This window comes from Triturus cristatus, chromosome 3_1 (genome assembly GCF_964204655.1).
Source record: "Triturus cristatus chromosome 3_1, aTriCri1.1, whole genome shotgun sequence".
NCBI lineage: Eukaryota > Metazoa > Chordata > Amphibia > Caudata > Salamandridae > Triturus > Triturus cristatus.
In genome coordinates this window covers 616,515,434-616,532,273 of record NC_140583.1, presented here as the reverse complement: position 1 = coordinate 616,532,273, position 16,840 = coordinate 616,515,434, and the positions used below count along the sequence as shown (strand labels likewise).

The following is a 16,840-nucleotide window of genomic DNA, read 5'->3' as shown; positions in this document are numbered from 1 at the left end:
GACATTTATACGTACAAATGGGAAAACTGAAGTCCCAATGCGCAATTACGATCCGTCCCATCCGTCCGATTGTACAACTGTATGGAAAAAAGACCGTCCGGAGCGAACTCCCATAGCAACCATGGAGATGTCCAAACAAGTGCCTGGTACGCGCCGTACCCCCCCCCCCTGCCCCCGTATGTTCGCGCCGTACCCCCAGCCCCCCCGCGGATGGGCGCGCCGTACCCCCAGCCCCCCGTATGTACGGAGCGTACCCCCCAGCCCCCCGTATGTACGGAGCGTACCCCCACCCCCATATGGATGGTGCGGACCCCCAGCGCGTAGCGCTGGGGGTCCGCACCGTACATACGGGGGTGGGGGTACGCTCCGTTCATACGGGGGGCTGGGGGGTACGGGGGTACGCTCCGAACATACGGGGGGCTGGGGGGTACGCTCCGTACATACGGGGGGCTGGGGGGTACGGGGGTACGCTCCGTACATACGGGGGCTGGGGGGTACGCTCCGTACATACAGGGGGCTGGGGGGTACGGGGGTACGCTCCGTACATACGGGGGGCTGGGGGGTACGCTCTGTACATATGGGGGGCTGGGGGGTACGCTCCGTACATACAGGGGGCTGGGGGGTACGGGGGTACGCTCCGTACATACGGGGGGCTGGGGGGTATGCTCCGTACATACGGGGGGCTGGGGGGTACGGGGGTACGCTCCGTACATATGGGGGGCTGGGGGGTACGCTCCGTACATATGGGGGGCTGGGGGGTACGCTCCGTACATACGGGGGGCTGGGGGGTACGGGGGTACGCTCCGTACATACGGGGGGCGGGGGGGGGGGTACGGCGCGTACCAGGCCCCCTAATCAGCTCGCATCGCTGCGTACTTAGCTTTTCCGGCACTTTTTAGGTGCCGTTAAAATTTTCCCATCCGGACTGCAGTCGGTGCGAATCGTAATTGCTGGTACGTAAAAACATGCCTAACTCCGTCCGGACGTCACGTCTGCAGTGTCCCGGATCACATTTGTATGTATTTTTCTGTTGGTTGGTCTTTTTTCCGAATCGTACGGGAATGGTGTTTCCGTACAAATCGTAATTGCATGTTTGTAAAGTTTTACAACCCGGTACGAGTCGACCCACGGTTTGTACCGGGTTTTTCCAGGATCGTAATCGGCCCCCTAGGTTACATGCCTGAGGAATTGCCTGTGGAGGATTTGAGATAAGATAGAGGGGGGGGAGGGGGAAAAAAAGGAAGGTAAGCATGAGGTATATTCTAAGAAAACCGATAATGCATGACATCCATCCAATAACTGACGTGAGTGAGAGCAGGCATTTGGCTAGAAGTGAAAGGATGTGGACACCTGCAATTAACTGTGGAAGAGTTGAAAAATTGGGAGTGAGAGGCTGTGATGGCCTGAATTTAATGGTGAGTAGATCAATGCCAATTTTGGTAAATTTAAGCACTACGTTTTGCCTGAGCTTTTCATTTGGTCTCATTCTTGAAGCAAGATTCCTGTCCGGCTCATTACAAATTTGGAGTAACTCTTGATTTTTCGTATGACCAGATTCATTACCTGAATCAAAATTGCAGTATGTATTAGAAAGCCTGCACCCTTGGGTTTTTCATCAGATACACATCGCCTGTCAAAGCCGGCTGAATTTGTCTGGTGAAAAGATGCCCAGAATGAGGGGATCACTTAGAGAAATCAGTCCGCAACAGATGATTTCCTAGGTAATTCTTAAATCTATGGGTCAAAATCTGCTATGACGCAATACTGTAGCAACCGGTAATTCCTGTAATTCTGCATGCTATATTGCCACATGGATTTTACAGGCAGAATTTGTAAAAAAAATACCCTTAATTACAGCACTGAAAACACTTCTCATCAGCTAAGATGCACTCCAGGTCATGGCACTAATGGTCTCCTGATCATGTTGCAGTTGGTATAGTCACATAATTAGTCTCGGCATAGACTGCAGAAAATAACTCGTCCACCTGCCTTTTTTAGCAAACTTAAATAGCGCCTAACAGTTTGAGGCTGCTGGGGAGCTTGGAAAAGATCACATGCATTTTCGATCCTGTAATTTAAAAAATATTACTGATAGCCCAGACCCTTTGATATCTTTAAATCAAGAAATTATCTGGAAGTACTCTAAAGATGAGCTGGTGCAGGATAGTTGCGATCTTCCTGAGTCCCTTTTCAAATGTAAGGAGCATCCCAAGAATATCTCACTTTGTAGAACATGGGTCATTGTGTTAGCATCAGTGGCCTTCTTTCACCAAGTACCACAGTGCATTGTACCATGGTCCTGTCCTCATCTGGTAGGTCTTACCTTACCTAACCCTTCCACCTTTAGGCTAGACTGTCAGTTGGGTTTACTTACTGAAGTTCTGGTGTGGAGGATTTTTACTCTGGGACAAACCAGGAGAAAACAAGATGTTTCTAATCCTAATTTTAAAGTAAAGTCCAGGGGCCCGATTCACAGAACTAACTTAAGACAAAATCCTAAATTTACTACCATTTTGGTATTCACAGAAGTTAGGAGTCCTAACTTTAGGACTCCTAAATGCCTTCTGTGAATACCGAAAGTCTTAAAATTAGGATTTTTCTCAGTTTAGGAGTCCTAAAGTTAGGACTCCTAACTTTACTACTACTAAACTGAGAAAAATGTTAATTTTAAGGCTTTCGGTATTCACAGAAGGCATTTAGGAGTCCTAAAGTTAGGAGTCCTAACTTTACTACTACAAAATTGAGAAAAATCCTAATTTTAAGACTTTCGGTAGTCACAGAAGGCATTTAGGAGTCCTAAAGTTAGGAGACCTAACTATACTACTACTAAACTGAGAAAAATCCTAATTTTAAGGCTTTCGGTATTCACAGAAGGCATTTAGGAGTCCGAAAGTTAGGAGTCCTAACTTTACTACTACCAAATTTAGATAAATCCTAATTTTAAGACTTTCGGTGTTCACAGAAGGCATTTAGGAGTCGTAAAGTTAGGAGTCCTAACTATACCACTAAACTGAGAAAAATCCTAATTTTAAGACTTTCGGTATTCACAGAAGGCATTTAGGTGTCCGAAAGTTAGGAGTCCTAACTTTACGACTACTAAATTTAGATAAATCCTAATTTTAAGGCATTTGTTTCTGTTTTCTATTTTAGGTCAGAATCTTAGCACAGATTTTCGCGCCAGACTATTTAAAAAACAAAAAACTAATCAAACGTAATATACATGCTTAGAGGAACTTTTTGCTCAGTAGACTTCACCCATGTGTCTGTTGAATTGCGGTACACATTTTACTACAGTCCACCAGGATGGTGCAGTGGGTCAGAACACTTTGCCCATTGGCTCCATACACATTGAGCGTCTGCACAAAGATGTGTGCATTGTTCACATCTGCTTAAAAGCAGTTTCTTTCTTTTCAGTCACAAAGCTCTTTCAAAGTGTTCTATGATTTTTGTATATTGTCTTTAATACCCAGCTATTTATTTTGCTTGCACATCAGGTGCCTAGTTAGATGATTATTTATGTCCTGTATCCTTTTCAAAGTTGCTGTTAGGAGGTGTTTTGTAACATTGTAGCTGCCTATAATATGAATGCTTATGCAGGGATGAATTACTCTTGTTGCCTTCTTATCAAGTAATAATAAAATGCATATCCCCACAGAAAGGCTTGTTTTCTTAAATATCAATAATAAAACAGCTATACCAGTGAATGTTTTCTTTTTCTTTTAAAATGTTTACTTCAAGAATATGGTGGCTACATTTAGGTGCCAGTCTGTTTTTTCTTTTCTTTTTATGGCATATGCTTGCAGTATAAACAAGCATTGGCATAGCCAATAGTTCTTACCTTTGGGACCTTATAAGTGTTTTGCCATGCAACAGTTGATGTTTTTGCACCAAGAGATTGTGCTGCATATATAAATACTTATAAGGTGGCAAAGGTGAGACCTATTGGCTATGCCTATGCTTGTTTTAATTTTTCTTTTTACAGTTTTTATATACCAGACGGTATTGGAACTCTTTACATGGCCACCAGTTACATTACAAAACGCACAGGGAGATTAAGTGATTTGCCCCAGATCACAGGATATTCATCCGACACCGAGACTCGAACCCGGTTCCATTTTTGTAAAGTCTGCATCTCTGGTCGTAACGCCACATCCTGTCTGGAAGGCTGTGAATGCACAAAAAAACACACATGAAGCTATAGAGGAAAAAAAAGGGAAGTCACCAAATCTTGAAACCCAAATGCGGGACAGAGCGGCCCTACTGAGTGCACTATTAAACCTAGAGACTTTGTGCGTCACTAAATGGCACGGACAAACAAGGGCTGGGCAAATGTGTGGCACAATCGCCCATCTTCCATCCCTCCCTGGCCAGACGGTACATGTCGCTCCTCAAGGCGGGGGGGGGGGAGAAGAGTGGCAGATACAAGATCAGAGACCCCAACCCAACTGACACTGAGGGGATTTATGGGGCGGAGGGTAAGCATTGATGGACTGCTTTGAAATTGAAACGAGATGGCGGCTAGCACTGTTTGCTTGCCACACATACATTTAGCACATGCTGATGAGCGAAGTGTAAAACACTAATGGAATCAAGCCGAACAAGCAGTGTATGTAGGATGACATTACCTCCACATCCCAGTCCCGCAATGATGGGACGGGCCCCAGCTTCATGTGCATCCACTATGGTGTGCGTGGAGCAAGAACGGAATAAAGCCCCGCCCACCCCCAGCCTGCGTACATTACAACCCACTATACCGTAAGGAAACGTAAAATTCATCCCATCTCTCAGTCAGGCATCTAAAAGCTGTGACTGTTCTCAAGTTGAGCTTAAATTAGGCCATGAATTCGCCCTGGAAGGTGGTGGTTGAGGAAGTAGCTTCGGGTCCAGAGTTGAGGTTTAGGCAGCAGTTGCCACCCGCTTCTAAGCTTTTCTTTTGCAAATCATTGTTATCAGGTGTGCCAGCTCCATGGGAGTAAAACATGTTCACAAGTGCTGCGAGGCATTAGGTTTTCAAATGAGAGTCAAAAACTGGAACTCTACTTTCCTGAGTGAGGCTCGGTACTATCCAGAGGGCCCCCTGTCGGACGGCAGAAGCATTAGCAGAGGGCGTCAGGCTACAGGTAAGCGGTCTGTGTTACCTAAACCACCATTTGTCTATTCAATAGAAAAGCAAGGGCCCCTCCTCAGCAGGGCGTGTCCGTTCATGGGTGTACATGTACTGGACTTGTCTTGTAAGTTGCATTTATTTATAGCGCTCCGTAACCCCCATAAGAAGTCTGAGCGCTTTGCACATGTCAACAGCAATAATGATCTGAAACTCAGCCTCGGGGGGATGCTAGTCCGACCCTAATTCTGCGAGGTGTTATTTCTTTCATTGCAGTCCCGTTAACACGCTGGACTCTTCACCAACGTGGAAATAAGCGCGATGAGCAACCCCGTGGTTCCGTTTGGAAGGAAAAGGGTGGCTTCCGTATTTTTTGTCATGTTTGGATTGCTTGTAAATCCATTTTAGACTGAAGTACGGTGGTGAAGTGAGAATGCTTGTGTGTGTTGTTTTTAACATATTTCCTTCGTTGGATTCAGTTGATGCTTTTTGTAAAGTGACATCTCGTCTGAGTATGCCACGTCTGTCATCGCCATCAGCCCTTTGTTCACAAAATCGACATCTACCAGGTTCATTTCCATGTCTGCATGAAAGGGTGATTTCTGCGCTGTGCCAGAAACAAAGATAGTGTGGGCCTGTCCACATGAGCCGTCCTACAAGTGGACAAGGCGGTAACCCAGAAGCCCGCTTTCCAATCACGCGCCATCGTTTAACATAAACGATGACGCATGCCAATGGAAAGAGGAACGGGGCTTCAAGTATACTTCTGGAATCGTATCGATTCCAAAAGGCCCTTGCAATGGCGAGAGCAGTGCATACACGCTGCAAACACCAGGCGAGACCTAAAAATGGAGGAAAGAAAACTTATGCCAAGGCCGGACCAATTGGCTTTACCAGTTCTTATTTTATTGAGAAATGGTGGTGGGAGTGAATAAATTGGGAAGAAGGACTCCTTATTTTGGCACCATTGTTGAGGCAGAACACAGCATGTGGTTCATGTGAGGAGCTGAATTATATTGGTGGTGTATCCCTTGAGGCCAAACAGAGACCTCAAGCCACATGCCTCAAGGAGCAGCATCCATAGTCACACTTGACCCTGCATCAGCACACTGATTTCGTCATCCTTGGCACTACTGTTATTGGCATTAACAGGGCATTGAATGCAGCCATTATCTATAATAGCTCTAATGATCTGAAAATTAATGTAACAAAAGCAAAATCTATATGAAAAAAAGGAACCCATATATTTGGAGGCTAGGGATGGAAAAACGTTATTGTGTGTATATATGTAAAATGATCTTGTGGTCTGGTAGGAAAGCAGCTCAGGACCAAGAGCACAACAGCAAGCACGAAAAACTAAATCTGCTCACATGTAGTATATACTTACAAAATTATACGTATAATTACATAGCCTGTTGTGTCCTACTTTAGTGTCGTGTGTCTCGTGGTTTAGAGTGTTCCTAAGGTGAGTGTGTGTGCGTGTATGGAATGTCATGGTCTCTGTGACATTCGGGTTCGTGGAGTTGCTGTTAGTCTGGCTGAGGATGTGGAGGTGTATCCTGGCGCTCACCTGTTTCACATTATTGTTCTTAATAAAGAGCTAGTGACTTACTACGAAGCGTTCCGACCATCACTTCAATTGGCGACGATTGGGATTGGAGCAGCGGCGTGCGAAGGATTTAAAAAAAAAAAAAAAAAAAAAAAAAAAAAAAAAAAAAATCGGAAGAAATCGATATTTTTTTTTTTTTGTTATTCTGAGCTTTCTTCTCAAGTATTTGCCATCGGGACGGACGACGGTGGACGGAAACAAGAAAAAAAAAAAAAGCAGTAAAAGGAATTTGGGTCTCACTTGTCTGTCCAGAAGAGTCTCGGACGGTTGGAGGATCCGCGCTGTTGGCGAGATACAAATCGCTGGGAGATTCCGGAACGGTACGCGCGAAGCACTCCTGACGTAAGAGGAACATCGGGACACGTCAGGAGCATGCGCAGTGTTTAGGAATACTTCTACGCAGCCACGCAAGGTCACGTTGCGTGACCCAACGTAGCGGCCATTTTGGTTTAATCAATTTCAGTGTGGTTACCTAGCAACACGTTCGTACGGCGAATAAAAGCAACCACAAGGTGTTTGAAGTTGCGGAGCGCTGCGGAAACAGGTGAGATTGCCGGGAGAATACCCCAGAAAAAGAATTTAGCACTAGAACTTAAGTTGCTGTTATAAAGGAAAAAAAAAAAAAAAGAAGAAAGATTGAAAATGGATGAAGGGGATAACGAAGGGAATTCCACAAATATAGAGATGGCACATCAGAATTATTCAATAAGTAACCCACACACTTTTTGGGCAACAGGAGCAGAACCATGTATCAAGTGGTTAGAGTGGAAAGAATATTTTATAAACTATATCTCGGCTGTGGATGAAGCGGGGAAAATGAAACCAGAGCAGAAAAAAAGAATACTTTTACATTCCTTAGGACCTATGGGGCTGAAAACTTATTCAAGAATGTCCAAAGTGTCAGATGCAAATTTGAATACTTTTGAAAACGCAATAAAAGATATGGACAAGTATTTTGCCCCGAAGGTATGCATAGGTGTAATTAGGCACAGATTTTTCCAGAGGAAGCAAGCCAAAAATGAGGCTGTTGATGACTGGTTAGATGATTTGAAGAAATTGGCGATAGATTGCAAGTTTGGTGATCTACATGATGACTTAATTAGAGATCATTTGGTCATGCATAATAACAATTCGCCTCTACAAGATCGCTTATGGGTGAATGGTGATGCACCACTGGAAGATGTACTGGCCATAATGAGGAAGTCAGAAATGTCTGGGAGATGTGCGACAGTGGTTAAGGCAGCAGAGAAGGATCCGGAAAAGGCGACAGAGGGAGTATTTAAAATTCAAAGTAAAGCTAAACCGAATTTGCAACGTACGCAAGGGCGATGGACAAGTCAACCCATGAGGAGCCAGGCGAGAGATTTTAAGACTGAGGAGAGAAGATGCTATCGTTGCGACAGCAAAGAACATTTAGCTTTTAGCAAAATGTGCCCGGCTTTGAAGAAAAAGTGTGGTATTTGTGGGTTGTTAGGCCATTTTAGCAAAATGTGTCGTAGGCGCAGCAATGTAAAGTACATATGGAATGATGAGGAGGAAGATGGTGAAGACGAGGAAGAATGTGTGAAGAGCGTGAGGGGAAGCTTCATGTTGAACATAGAGGATAATTCTATGGAGGGGAAACCTATTTGTGAGCTATCCTTGGGCGGAGTTAAAGTGATGGTGTATGCGGATTCAGGATCACCATACACAATTATAAATGAAGAAATTTGGAAAGAAAAATTTGTAGGAAAAATTGGGAATCATTTAAACAAATCAGATGTAAATCCTGTGAGTTACACTGGTGAAAAAATTGACATGTTAGGTTTCAGATGGTTGACATTCCTATTTAAAGGGAGATCCACAAGAGGGAAATTGTACATAGCTAAGAGGGGACCGTCAGTGTTGGGATGGTTCGATCAAAAGGATCTGCATGTAATTCTTGATCCTAATAGTGTGGAAAAAGTGTTGATAATGGATGAGTGCAGTAAGATGAGTGAAATGTTGAGCAGGAAATTTCCTAGGGTGTTCGGGAAAGTGCTAGGGGAGCTCAGAGGGTTTGAGCACAAAATAATACTAAGAAAGGATGCACAACCTAAAGTTCACAAAGCAAGACCCATTCCGATATTGATTAGGGATGAGGTAAAGAGTGAAATACAGAATTTGTTAAGCAAAGGAGTTATTGAAGAAGTGGAGACATCAGCGTGGATTTCTCCGGTTGTCGTGGCCCGCAAGCCTAACGGAAAAATCCGGCTTTGCATAGACTTGCGCCACTTAAACAATAACATTGTCATAGAAAAGTTTCCTCTACCCAAAATCAATGAGATGGTTTCATCTTTGAGAGGGGCTACGTGGTTTTCTACCATTGACCTGTCTGCGGCTTACCATCAGGTTGTGTTGGAAGCAGATTCAAGGAACCTCACAGCTTTTATTACGCCGTTTGGGTGTTTTCAATTCACACGAATGCCTTTTGGGCTGGCATCTGCTGCAGCAGTTTTTCAGAAACTAATGCACAGATTGTTTGGTGATGTGGATGGAGTTCGTTTTTTTCAAGACGACATTTTGGTAGCAGGGAAAGACAAACTGGAGCATGATAAAAAATTGGTTCAAGTTTTGGAAACTTTACAGTCAGTGGGGTTAACTGTTGAGCTAACTAAATGTAAATTTGGTCAGAGGAGTGTCTCGTATCTGGGGCACATTATAAGTGAGGAAGGGGTAAGACCTAAGCCAACATTGGTCGAAAACATCATTAGGTCACCAGCTCCTGTGTCTAAGGAAGAGATAAGGTCATTTTTGGGTATGGCTGAATATTGTGCGAAATTCATAAAGAATTTTGCATCAAAAGTGTACAATATTCGTTTACTTTTAAAGAAAAATGCAAAATTTGATTGGAATAGGGAGTGTGAAAGAGAATTTAGGGAAGTCAAGGTGGATCTTCAAGCAGTGAATGCTCTTGCTAGTTTTGATCCAAATTTAGATTGTTTCTTGACTACGGACGCTAGCGATAAAGGGCTTGGCGCTGTGTTGTCACAAAAAGGGAAGGACGGAAGAGAGGAGATTATCTTATTTGCTTCTAGAGCATTGTCACCTGCAGAAAGTAAATATCCGATCATAGAAAGAGAGGCATTGGCGTGTGCATGGGCACTTGAACATTTTCGAGCCTTTGTGTGGGGGAAACCTGTGGTGATTCGTACGGATCACCGACCTTTGGTTCGTATTTTATCTAGTGAGGGTACAGCAGTTGCTTCGGCTAGATTGGCCAGAATTTCAATGAGGATGAAGGAGTTCATTTATAGGATGGTGCATGTTCCGGGCAAAGATAATGTTGTGGCGGATTGCCTATCAAGATTGCCCACTCCGTTGGAGGAGTGTGTGGATGACCCTTGGGGGAACTGTAGTATAGCTTTAGTACATGATTCTGGTGCAGCTGCTATCAGTAAAGGTGAATGGCTAGAGGAACAGTCTAAGGACGAGGTGTTGGAGAGAGTTGTGGAGTACGTTTCTAAAGGGTGGCCGAGGAAGGCGAGTATTTCAGGGGGTTTGCAATCTTATTGGGAGGTACGGATGGAATTGGTTCTAGATAGAGATCTGTTATTAAGAGGTGATAGAATAATTCCTCCAGAGACATTGCGTGGAAGGATTTTACAATTATGCCATGAGGGGCATTTTGGAATTGTCAGAACGAAGTTGATTGTGAAGGGGATGTTCTGGTGGCCAGGAATTGACAAGGAGATTGAAAGTTTTGTGAGGACTTGTTCGGTTTGTTGCTCGGCGGACAAGTCTTTGAAAACTTTAAGACCCACTATGAGTGAAGGTTTAATTCCGAGTTTGCCATGGGATACTATTGCGGTGGACATTTTTGGACCGGTTGGTGAGTTAAAAGAGTATGGGTTGGTAGCTATAGATTTGTTTACCAAATGGCCAGTTGTAGAAATAGTAGAGAAGGCAGATACTCAGTCCGTTTTAAGGTTTTTGGATAATATCTTTGTGATGGAAGGCTTACCAGGTTGCATTCTTACGGACAACGGGGTGCAATTTCTTTCTAATATGGCTAAAGAGTACTTTAAAAGGTGTGGGATTAAACATAAAACCTCGGCGCTGTATAATCCAAGTGGGAATGGTACGGTGGAACGTTTTAATAGGGTGATTAAAGGGGTCATCCAAGCGTCAATGAACAAAAATCTGGATTGGAGGATACAAGTGCAAAAAGCGGTGTGGTCATACAGAATTACTTCTCAAATTCAAACTGGGTTGCCTCCTTTTGTTATGATGAGGGGTAGAATGCCAAGGAGTAAGTATAATCCAAAGTGGTTAGTACAAAGTGGAGTACATCATTGGTCTCCTAGTGAGGTACGAGGTAAATTGGAAGAGGTACATGCAAAAACTAAAGTTTATTATGATAGGGTCCATGGTGCCAAGGAAGTGGATATTGAGGTTGGCGATTGGGTACGGGTCAGGAAACCATTCAAAGTTGTTAAAGGAGAGAGTAAATTTGAGTCACCTCAGCAAGTTATGGAGGTTTTGAGGAATTCGGTTAGGTTAAGTGATGGGAAGGTGTGGAATCTGAAAGACATAGCTGTGGTTGGTGGTCAGGATGGTGGTAACCCTGTGGAGGATCTGAGGGAAGATTTCGAATGGGTGGAGGATTATTTTGAGAATAGTAACCTACGGTCACAGTTAGGTGTGGAAGATGTATGGGAACATGAGGTGGTTCAGGAGGGTGAATTATGTCTGGGGGGTGCCAAGGACACTTCTTCTGTTACAGAGGGGGAAGGGTCTATGTCGTGTCAGCCAAGCATGGTACCTTCACAGGAATGTGTCACATTACCTTTACAGGGGGATGTTGTTTCTGGTGATGGTGGCATGGGGGTAGGAAAAAGGAAAAAGATTTTGCCTAGTTGGCTTAAGGAGTATATCGTGTAGTACTGTTGTTTGTGTTTGGTGTTCTTTCTGTGTTTGGGAATATATGTTGTTTTTTTTTATTGTGTTTGTGTTTTGGTTTGTTAGTTGTTTGTTGTTGTGTTAAGGGGGGGGGATGTGTTGTGTCCTACTTTAGTGTCGTGTGTCTCGTGGTTTAGAGTGTTCCTAAGGTGAGTGTGTGTGCGTGTATGGAATGTCATGGTCTCTGTGACATTCGGGTTCGTGGAGTTGCTGTTAGTCTGGCTGAGGATGTGGAGGTGTATCCTGGCGCTCACCTGTTTCACATTATTGTTCTTAATAAAGAGCTAGTGACTTACTACGAAGCGTTCCGACCATCACTTCATAGCCATTCAATGTTATCAGTCCTTAAAGTGATTGAAGCTAAATTAGTATCCTTCCTTTTATATGTAGCTCATACCTTTGGAATAGACTGTGTGATGCTCCAGGGAACCCCTCACCAAGTCTCTCTAAAGAAGACTGCCCTTCTCCCATCTATCCTGTTGCCTGGGAAAAAGGACATACATTATCTAGTTCTCTAGAACACTTTATTAGCATTCCAGTGTCATGTATGATCCCCCAAATAACCCTTTCTAGACTCTTCCTTCCTCTGTCCCTCCTTGGATCACCCCAAACCTCATTTTACTACTAGGAACTCCCAAACAACCCTTTCTAAATTCTTCTCTTATGTATCCCTCCTTTGACTCATCCCAAAACTAATTTTATTACTGTGATCTCCCTGATCCATTAGAAGAGATTCTTCCCTCCTCCATCTCTCCTTTCACTCATCCCAAACCTCATCTTACTACCATGATCTCCCAATAAACATTTTCTAGACTCTTCCCTTTTCTATCCCTCCATTATCCTTTTCAGTCCAACTAACAGACTCACATGTCCATTGCTCAAATTAACCCATATCTCCCTCTACTAATCCGCCGCTAATCCTTTTGGGTTCCGGAGTAGCGTGCTACTCGCCGAAAAGCGCTTTGATGCCTGTTCAGAGGTAGTAAGCCCTATAAAAATACAATTACAATCTACAAATTGTCCTGAGCTGAGAGCGGTTAGTACTCTCAGTCAAAGTGTGCGGAAGGTTTGAAGTAACCCTGGGCGTAGTGGGGCTACGTGGAGCATCGCGTAGTGTGGCCAAATCTACGCACACTCGCGGGCTCCGCGTAGCCCCACTACGCGCCGCCTGCCTCCCGCCCACCCTCATTTTAAAATAAGTTAAAAGTATTTTAAAAGTAAATTAAATGGCTTACCTGCGGTGTGGCGTCCCGGGGCTCCCTCTTCCTGCTTTACGGCAACTTCTTCTCACAAATGCGCATGCGCGGACGCCCGCGCATGCGCATTTCCTTGTTAATGGAGACCACAGGCTTACCACTCAGTTGCAGCAGCAGCATGGAAAGTTAATTCCGACATCTTAAGCGCTACCTTACTGTATTTGGATTCTGACAAGATGATTATGAAACACCCCCAGAGAATTATGGGAGAACACCCACTATGCTGTACAGGGAATTGATGGCCACAATTCCAAAGCTCATTAGCTCATTTCCTTTCCAAGTCTCCAACTTGGCCCTGATGGTGGATTGTTCTTCGCAAGCTTTAGGAAGCACCGCATGAGAGATGCTGCCTTAGGACTGGACTCATGAACCAGAAATCAGATCGCACTAGATTATTTCCCCAAACTTCACAGAGTATTACTCTTTTAAGGGTTATGTTCCCTATTGATTTCCCCCAAATTTAGATTTTAAGTGAGAACTGTATCTTTGTATGGCATAGTAGTTTTCACATTTACTCCATTTGTGACAAAACTCCACAAAAGCACCCATTTTGCTCTGTGCAGACTTTTGCCTCAACACTAAACAATCTGGCGGCATCAATCTACCTCTGAAGGTCCTGCAATGGGCTCCTCATCAGACACTGCTCATATTTCAAGGGAATGAGTGGAGGATTGCGTGGGTAAGCACCAGCATATTTGGCATTGGCGTTCCATCCAGCCATCTTAGTGCCTTCGGTGGAGCCCAAATATATGCAGTTGCAAGGTTCTACTCTATCAAAGGTCCTCCAACTCGGTCTATGACTGTAAACAAGTGTTTCAGAACAGCAGGAAAGGATAAAAAGCATATTATTCCACTAAGCGTCTCTGCTAGTAGCTGCGTATGTAAACCCTGATCTTTGATAATTGTATTGATACCATGTCATGTGTAAAGTTCTTGTTTTCAGGTAATGCACTCTGAAGGGCAGAAAAGATGGCCTATCTAAGGTGTTGTAGAAATTAATGAAAGAAGTCTTGTAGACAATTCTTGTAGTTGGTAGTTTATTCTCCAAGTTACATCTCAGTAAGTTCCAATGTAAATCTCAATATGAGTTCCACCAGGAGCAGCCTCCTGGCTACTCGCCCATCTTCTCCAACTGCCCTTCCATCAGTACAAACATGCCTCACATTCCGAATGACATCATACTGTAAGAGCATCAGGCAGGGAACAAAGCCAGGAAAGATGCATTACTAAATCAAAGCAGATTACTACACATCTTCCCCTTTATAACGATTGAAGAAAATCAAACAGTATACACATATATAAACAAAGGAAGAGAAGATAAACATCCCAGAAATAAACGTAATATAACACAGTACTAAAATGAGAAAAACTCTCCTTATGTAGTAATAATAATAATAATAATGTCAAATGTAATAATAGTAATGTAGTAATAATAATGCAAGTAATAAACTGTAAAATAGAAATAATAAATGTACACAAATAGCAGGACCAGGGAATATCACATGCCCTCTACTGCACACACAGTAATATACCGTACACTTACCCCTACTGCACACTTTTGCAAGATTGCAAAAAGGGAAATCCGCCTCCCTATAAACCACACACCACAGTAACCTCTAAAAGGGGGAATCCTCCTCCCTATACATCACAGTAACCTCCTAAATCATTGTAAAGGGGTAATCCACCTCCCTATAAACCACACACCACAGTAACCTCTAAAAGGGGGAATCCTCCTCCCTATACATCACAGTAACCTCCCAAATCATTGAAAAGGGGGAATCCACCTCCCTATAAACCACACACCACAGTAACCTCTAAAGGGGGAATCCTCCTCCCTATAAACCACACACACGCAATAATCTCCGAAATCATTGTAAAGGGGGAATCCACCTCCCTATAAACCATACACACATAATAACCTCCCAAAAGGAAACTCATTAAATGGGTACTCACCACTAACAAGCTCACAATAAAAGGGAAATCCACCTTCCTATAACACGCCGCCCTATAAGGAGCAAAAGTCCCTATGAAACATAATAGGGGAATATAATTAAGTGACACACGCCATCCTATAACACCCTAATCTAGAAAGCTGTGCGGAGTAACTACTCTCCCGCAACACACTTCCATGAGACTTGGGACAGAGCAGTCCCTACCCCCACAATACACTACTCTTTGAAATGTAGCACTTAGCTCCCAAACCCTCTCCAAATTGAAATGGGGCACACAGCTCCCACAACTCTCACACCACTCCAAAAACTAAACTGGGGCACTTAGCCACACCACCCCACAACCTCACCGCAAAGGGAACAGACCTCTCTATGAAGCTATTACTGGGGCACTTAACTCCCAGAAACTACACGTAAAAGGGGACAACAACAAAATATATATTCACCACTCTAGTAACAGAACTGGTGTATAATAAGGGTACACTATGTAAAAGAAGTGAAGTACTCGCCACCCCACAACCTCACACGTCCCTAGGAAACATAACTAGGGCAAAACCCCAACATAAAGGGTACACTCCTCCCTAAAAACAAATTTCAACCCCCACAAAACAGTATTGTCGCAATCAAATTGAACAAATAGCAAGTGAGTTGCTCCGGTAAGCGATCTCGCACCCGAGGTCCTCACCACACCGAGTCCTTGTTAATGAGCTGCAAGTTTCTGTCGCCACCCAATGCGCTGGTGCACAAAGTTCACTGCTGAAGATTTCACCACTGGGGGCACATGTGAGGCACACCATCCAGGTCGATAAAAAAACCCACAAAAAAGACATGCTCCTTCACCATTCCGACCTGCAAACTGCAGCCCACCGGAGGATTTCGATGCTCATGAAACTTTATTGGCAAAAGTTGTACACCACAGCGACAATTACACAGCAGGAGTGAAGCAAGATGGCAGCACGCAGCATACGCTGCACCGGGTGGGTCTCGGCACGCCGGAGCTGGAAAAACAACATCAGTGAGTGGAATTGGAGCAGCCAACCTCCAACGACGTCAGAAAGGCCATAGAACTCCTCTCCGCGGCAGACACAGCAGGTAATTTTCATGCGCATTACCCAGCTCGCGCAGAGTTTTAAAAGTAAGCACTACAGTTAAACTGCCACAACAGCGCGAATCAATAAAACAAATACTCACAGTTATTGTAAAAATAAAAATAAATATTCTGCTGGTAGACTCCCACAAAAATGTGAGTGCGGTGCCCATGTTCCCAACAACACGTCGCTCCTTTTCCTCTGTAGTGCAAATGAGCACTCGGCATCCTCATGTACTCAATCCAGCAGCTTCAGCAATTGCCGAGTTCCTCATAAGTTGAACAACAGTTGCTCACCGAAAACGGCTAGATTGTCACAATGCACCGCAGAGTAATCCATTTACTGCTGATCTCTGCCAATCAAAAACAGTTCTATCCAAAGGCTGTTGTTAGCTTCTCAATTTAAAGGCTGTAAAACTTTACTTTATGAAACACACCTCGAATGTGTAGAATATAGCCAGTATCTACCACATAAAGTTGATTAGCTACTGACAACTCGCCAAACTGCCTACCAACCTCTGCTCATTATAAAGGTAACGCTTCAGATGAGTGCCGATTTCCCTCAACACACTTCGCAGGTGCCACTTCCCAAGCACCACTTACTGCTGCCAATTTTCAAAATTAACTCCTCCAAGACAGGAGAATGGCAGGAATGTAGTAGAAAGCCAAACACCCTGGGATGCAGGCTGTCCTGTTGGTGGGGGACACTGGTGGGGCTGACCAGAGCATTTGCTTCACGTTTCCTTTTTACTTTGTAGTTTCAAGGCAGGAAAGATGCATTACTTAATCAAAGCAGATTACTACAGGTGTCATGGGACTTAAATGGCTGTTCCTGCCCGGCTAGGCGGTATTCAACTTTGCAGTGGCACCAGGAGTCAAGGTCTGCGTGAACCCATAATTGTGGCTACCTTTTAA

The 16,840-nt window shown here is 44.0% G+C and overlaps 1 protein-coding gene across 4 annotated transcripts in view; it reads left to right on the top strand.

The window, feature by feature from the left end:
• PCSK6 (proprotein convertase subtilisin/kexin type 6) overlaps positions 1-16,840 on the top strand; it is a 1,413,069-nt gene that overhangs the window by 569,002 nt on the left and 827,227 nt on the right. Inside the window, exon 1 of one of the 4 annotated variants that reach the window (XM_085644553.1) lies at positions 13,921-15,930. The exons of the other annotated variants lie outside the window; for them this stretch is intronic. The gene's annotated coding sequence lies outside the window, so the exon portion shown is untranslated. Of the gene's footprint in view, positions 1-13,920; positions 15,931-16,840 lie in introns of those variants that run through there. 4 annotated transcript variants of the gene reach the window in all.